This window comes from Lagopus leucura, unplaced genomic scaffold, assembly GCF_019238085.1.
Source record: "Lagopus leucura isolate 7727_CA_CO unplaced genomic scaffold, USGS_WTPT01 Super-Scaffold_1, whole genome shotgun sequence".
Lineage (NCBI taxonomy): Eukaryota > Metazoa > Chordata > Aves > Galliformes > Phasianidae > Lagopus > Lagopus leucura.
In genome coordinates this window covers 22,032,098-22,038,351 of record NW_024962250.1, presented here as the reverse complement: position 1 = coordinate 22,038,351, position 6,254 = coordinate 22,032,098, and the positions used below count along the sequence as shown (strand labels likewise).

The 6,254-nt window shown below is 45.8% G+C and overlaps 1 long non-coding RNA gene across 2 annotated transcripts in view; it reads right to left on the bottom strand.

The window, feature by feature from the left end:
• Positions 1–327: 327 nt before the first annotated feature.
• Positions 328–6,254, bottom strand: part of LOC122179943 — an 8,496-nt gene continuing 2,569 nt past the window's right edge. Inside the window, exon 2 of one of the 2 annotated variants that reach the window (XR_006178867.1) lies at positions 328–5,663. This is a non-coding gene — a long non-coding RNA (uncharacterized LOC122179943). The remainder of the gene's footprint in view (positions 5,664–6,254) is intronic. The other variant, XR_006178868.1, reaches the window with a different exon arrangement.

Below are 6,254 nucleotides of genomic sequence, written 5' to 3'. Positions count from 1 at the left end.
TAATGTGTGGCTAAGCTGTAGTTACTGGTGGCTGCATGCTACCTTCCTCTTCATATTGATCTGTCTGTGTGACCAGTTGTATCTGCACAAACCTGAGGCAGCACCAGCAAAATGTCTGGGCTTTGCTTTTAGCTAGGATCAGGAGGCAGATCACACTGCTGTTGCCATTGCCACCCCTGTTGTGCCCTGTTCCTGACAGAGCAATCTCTGCTCCTCCTGCCTGGGGAGCTGCACAGGCATGAGGCAGCTCTGGGAACTGCTGAAAGTGGATCAAAGGGGATTGACAATTCACAATGGAGCAATGTCAAAATGAGGCTTAAAGTCAGCTTTTTTAAATCACAAACATTTATTTCTCTTCTTGGTTCAGCCCCTTCAGTGTCGCTGACTCTGGTATTTCTGAATTTTCACATCTGGATGAAGAGGCATACTGGTTTAATGGCTTTAATTAATCATATAACAATGCATCCCTGCAGCACCAGATTCAAATTATATTACTGGTAGGCATTGGCCTGGGTCCTCAGGTTGAGGGTGCTCTGAGGTCAAGTCAGTGGCTTGCAGCTCTGTGCACATTTTAGTGCAGGGCTCCTAGGACAATGTGGCTGCTTGTTCTGGCACTGGAACAAACTGTCAGCTGGGCACACTGAGTGTTCCAGCTCACGGCTCTCCCCCGAGGCTGATGCAAAGGGAATGAAGGCACTGTCACGATTCCCAGATTTGAAGGCGATCTGTCATCCTCCCAAGAGTTGTCCTCATTTATATGAATCCTAGCAGGTCCTTATGAAGCCCAGGATCTCGGTCTCGCATGCCTGCTGCCTGCTCTTCCAGAAGCAAAAGATGTTACTCTTCACCCTTTGTTCTCTATGTTCTTCCTGGAACAGATTCTCAGGATTTTAAGGTATCCGGTTTTTCCAGTGCTAAAGGTACTGCATTCTCTCACATGCCCTGTGGGTGCTGAGGTGACCCGCAGGCACAATCAGAAGCAAACTTCCAGCCTGTCCTCCCACCACCTTGCTAGGCACAAAAGCAATTGCAGAGCCTGTGGCTGGAGAAACCCACCAACAAATGGTCTTCAAGGGCTTCCTTAATCACCTTTTCCCAGCACCTCCATTGCAAAGATGGAATTCAAAGAAAATTGCCAAGACCTGATCCCAGCCTACAGACGGCCTGCCAGACAGCTCTGTGTTAAACACTCCCAGATTTGCTTTATGACCCCTGTTTCGAGGCCTCAGGGAAACATTATGGTATGAACCACAGAACTGGAGCACTGATACCTTTCTGCTAGTGTGGGACTGCAGTTGTTTTTCTTGCTTTTTAGGATACAGGAATCTTGTGTTACCAAAATCCCATGTTTAACAATTGATAGAGCTTGACTTAACCCTACTGCTCTAGCTTTGAGAAGGAGTTGGTTCCCTGCTAGGAACATTTCTCAGCAGGTCCCTGGAAAGTGGCATTTCAGTAGGTGACACAGAAATGTAAAGGGACCCTGCCTTTGAGGCTGGTGCGTACAGCTGTGAATGCATGCCAGCGCAGAAGTAGGCGAGATGCTGTTCCACAGCTCCCATGTAGCCTGAGAGACCCTTAAGGTCCCTTTTGAGAAGGATGTAGGCAGTCTGTGCGTTACATCATTTCCCTTGCAAATATGCTCACGCTGCATTTGGATTACCTCATTCTTGCCAGAATTTAGATTGTGCTTCTGTGGCCAGGCCCTTGAATTTGCTCACTGATCAGCCAAACTCACAGAGCTGACTGCAGAATCCTTCCGATGCAGACGAGATCCAACCCACCCTTCCCCCGTCTTCCCTGCACCCTCTTACTTTGCCCATTTGTGTCAGACAGAGGGACTCAGCAAATAAATATCCTGCTTGTTGGCAGGTTGTCCAGGCATTTAGCTTGGTAACAACACAGAATAATATATGCCCTTTCAGTTATTTTGCCCATGTACAAATTTGGCTGCAGGCTGTTTTATCGCCTGTTTAATATTTTGTCCAACCTTCCAGCTTCCTTCTTGAGAGGAAGCGGTCTGCAGGTGCAGCGAACACTTTTTGTTCCTTTATGACTAGAAGAATCTACAATTCCTCTAATGCTTTTAGTCTGACTTGATTCTGGCTCACCCACCTGCCTGCTTTCTCTGGAGGTGAACATTTTCAATAATTTACTTTAGAGCTGTTCTATCATCTTGCTATTTATTTCTGCCATAAATTATGCCCAGAGGTTAGGAAGCTCTTATCTTCCCACTCACAAAGGAACCGAGGAAAAATACTCTACAGGGCAGAGAGGCTTCTCTGGGTGGTTTGTAAATATTTCCAGAGGCAAGAGAATGGAAAGAGCTGCAATCCCTACCCTGCTAGTATCGCCCGACACAGCCTGCATTTTGTGGGTTGTGCAATAGGGAGCAGTTGTGCACACACAGCCCCTCTCTTCCCACCGTGATTTACATCCAGCTTCTATGAGATACACCTGCTAGTGCTTCAGAGCATGGAAAGGAAATAGTAATAATAAAAAAAAAGCCTTGAGAGATGATAGTTTACTCCTCACACACTCGTTTGACTCATTAAAATCAGTGGAGAGATTTTCAGCGACTTCTCTGGGATTTGGATCAGACCCTAAAAGCATGAGCTCTGAGAGCTGGACTGCTGCCAGCTAGCTCAAGAGACACTGAATTCCAAGCAAATGAGTTTTCATTTTTAATTCAGAAGCTAAATAAAATTGCATTTGCAGAGCATTTGGATGGGATAGCTCCAAGAAAAATCTAGATAACTGAAGGAAGTGATACTTCTGGTGTGCTTGCCGCTTCTTAGCAGTACCCTAAGGGGCTCATTGCTCTGCAAAGCAGTATCAATTATCCAGCAATGGATGCTACTACTTTTCTTATTACCACAGAGCCTAAATGCTCACTGTAGAGCTGAACTCCAGTAAACTGGACAGTAGAGAAGTATAAAGCAATGGATGGCCCTTGCCATGCAGAGCAATTTCAAGCCAAGATGGACCATTTTGTGCTGTTTGCTGATAAGTGCTGCACCACGCAGGGGGGCATTGCTTTACTCCTGCTTACATTTTTAGTGCCCTGGGAGGTGATAGGGAATTCTGTGCTGCTCATTTGGTAGAAAACATAAAGCATAACTCCTGTTTTTACCACCCAAATTCCACTATGTTTTGTTAGGAAATGCCTGCAGAAGTTTGATCAACATGCAGGTGAACTTGATTTACTGTAGAGGCTCATTTACAAGCGCAGTGCTGCCTGCACTGGTCAGGTGGGTGCTTTGTGCCAGGGCTGTATGCTCAGGTCTGGAGAGAAGGGGAGAGTCAGCCCACATATCTCAGAGCTACATAAGCACATGTTTTTCTCTGGTTATCTTTTCTGCATCTTCCTGTTTTTTAATCATCATACCCTGACTTGCCTCCATTTCCTCTCTCTCTTTTTATTCTTTGGTCTGTTCTGATAGCATCACCTGGTCATCCTCAGCAAGTAACTCCTCTGGAGAATGGCAGAATTACGAAAATAACAATTGTAAAGATCTGCCTATACTTCACTTGGTTTGTGAAGTGCAAAAATAGACGTAACTATTTCATTTGTTTGGGAGCTACTGTGCTTCCTGAGTTCAGGGGGGCCATCCCCAGGGGAGCTGTACTTGGGTGCTCCCAGACCCATGCAGCAAAGGAAGCTGTAGAAATCCTGTAAGAAAAGATTTTTTCTTGTTTCCATCTTCCCCCTGCCTGTGAGAGATAAAGCAGCTGACATGACCAAAGAAAGGACAGGAGAGGGAAAGTGACCGTGGAACTTGAGGGAGATGCTGGCTGTGGTCCCACAGCCGTGCTCATCTCTGTCAGGTACAGCGAGAAATCAGGCTGAAGAGGAGATCTCAACAAACAAATCAACTAAATGAACAAACTGGGAGATAAAGTACAGCTGCGGATCAGTAGCTAACAAACACACCTCTGTCTCTGCACTGCTTTCTCCTGGGCAGAACGGGAGTCAATTACCCGCCTTCCAACAAGCTATTGATCGAGCCGCTGCTGGGTATCGAATCTGCGGCCCTGTCCGCCCTGCGTGTGGCTCTTTGATTTTCTCTCCCTCTGTAGCAGCACGTGGATGGAAGCCAGATGAGCTAGCACAGGACTATCGATCAGCCCGCATCTCTCCTCCTCCTCCTTCTCTTCTTCACCCAGTTGCCATGGCAACCCTACAGCAGCAGCAGCAGCAGCAACTGCACTGTTTACCTGGCCCATTTATTTTCCTTTTCAATATCTTTCCCTTCCCCCCGCTGCTCTCACCTTGGCATGATATTGGCAAAGCACTCAGCAGCTGTAAAAGGGATGAGTTTTTATGACTCTGAGAAGGACAATGCAGTTCTCAGCTCTACTTTATCACCCGCTTGCTTCATTTAGTTGACTTGTTTGTGAGGAGTCAGTGCCCGTAAACAACAGATATCTCAGGTACCGACTAGATCATGCTCCAGTCGTGCAGGAGGACCTGTCATTCTGAAATGCAGGACTCTTTCCTATGGCTGAATTATGCCTACGGTAAGAACCACATTATCCTTTTATATCTTGCCCTAGAGTGGTAATACAGAGGTGACAGCAGGTTTGACATCATTTTCCAGCTGTTAATTTCACACGGCCCCTGGGGCAGCACTACAGAACCACAAAGTGGACCAGACTTACTCTGGAGCCTTCAGTCATACCCATAACCTTGGTTGAGTCACAGTGCCCAGCAGGGTCAGATGCTGTGCCAAGAGCTGGCCCCAACAAAAGGCCTCAGCAAGGCACTCACCACAGCTTCCAGATGCATATCCTGAGTGGCTTCTGGCTTCACCCTGTTCCAGGGAGCTTTCAGTTTTCCCAGCAATCTTCCTAAGTGCCAACGCAGTTGTCTCCTTCCGCTTTCCTTGTACTGCTTCCATTGCTTGAAATTGCCTTCCTGTTCCTCAGCAGCATGACAAGCATACTTCCAACAGCAAATGGTAGATGTATGAACAGTGTTTAAGGAGTATTTAATCTCTCCCTGCCTGAAAATTTTACTTCTTGTACCAAATCTTCCATCTGCAGCTTCTCAGTGCAGGATTCTCTGCTGAAATGTAAGACAAAAAGGCTTTGTGCAGGGATATTGGTCTATGAGACATAAATAAAAGATATCTCTTAAAATGTAATACAGGTGTCCATTTCATTTCAAAGGTCTTCCTGGCTTTCTTTTAATTGAAATTCTTCACCCAAGTCTCACATTCCTGATTCTTTCCACTGCAAAGCCATCAAAACCTTCCAGGAGGCTCCTAGTTTTCCTTGCAATTCAATATGATTGATACAGGATGTGAAAGATCACTTGATGTTATCAACTACAGATTCTCTCTTCTTGAAGCAGCAAGCTACAGGATAAATTGTGGAATTTGCTACTTCACTGTATCATTGAAGAAAGTATTGTATTTTGAAGTGCTCTCAATTGTAATCACCAAAGGAAAGCTTCCTGTGATGTGCTGTAATGTGCTGTGAGGCATGAGAGTCTGACTGGGGTCAGTGGGGAGCCTTGCTTGGTCCTTCTGTTTTCCTGTCTCCTAGAGCAGTGTGATGCTGGGAGTATTGCAGAGCCTTCATCCCTTGGCAAGTCTCACCCCATCAGATCCATTACCAAGCTGCCAGTCATCTATCTTTACGAAGCAGGAGCTCAGACACTACAGAAGATGGACCATGGATGCATTTACAATTATAGTCTTAGATGGACTGTGCAAAATGAGATGGAGCAGGGAGTGACCACTACTAGACACCAGGCCCTGGCCTCACTGGAGCGACAATTAATTCCGAGCACCAAGAGAGGGAAATATCTGACTGGCTGGAGCAGTGGTCTGATGTGACATGGAAAGAAGCATGATACTAATGCAAATCGTTAGTACTTATTAACTAATTAAATTGTTGTAATGCCCATAAGGCACTTAACACTTTCCAGGCGCAGAAGAGAGCCCAGTCTCTGCCCTTAGGAGTAGAAGGTCCAAAGGTAAACACAGAGGAATGGTGGAAGAAAAACAATTAACACAGAGCACAAAGGGTGTAATGAAAAGAAGCACAGAGCTTTGCAGTTACAATCTATGTCTGGTTTTGTGAAGAAAGAAAGCCTATGTGATTACAAGATCTTTGTGTATGGGGGAGCATGCGTGTATGATAATATGTCTGTCTGGTGCATGGATAATTTTCAACTTCAAGCAAATCTGATGGAGGAGAAGCTGTCTCAGAAATACTCAGTTGTTAAAATAAGAAGCTGGGGGGGG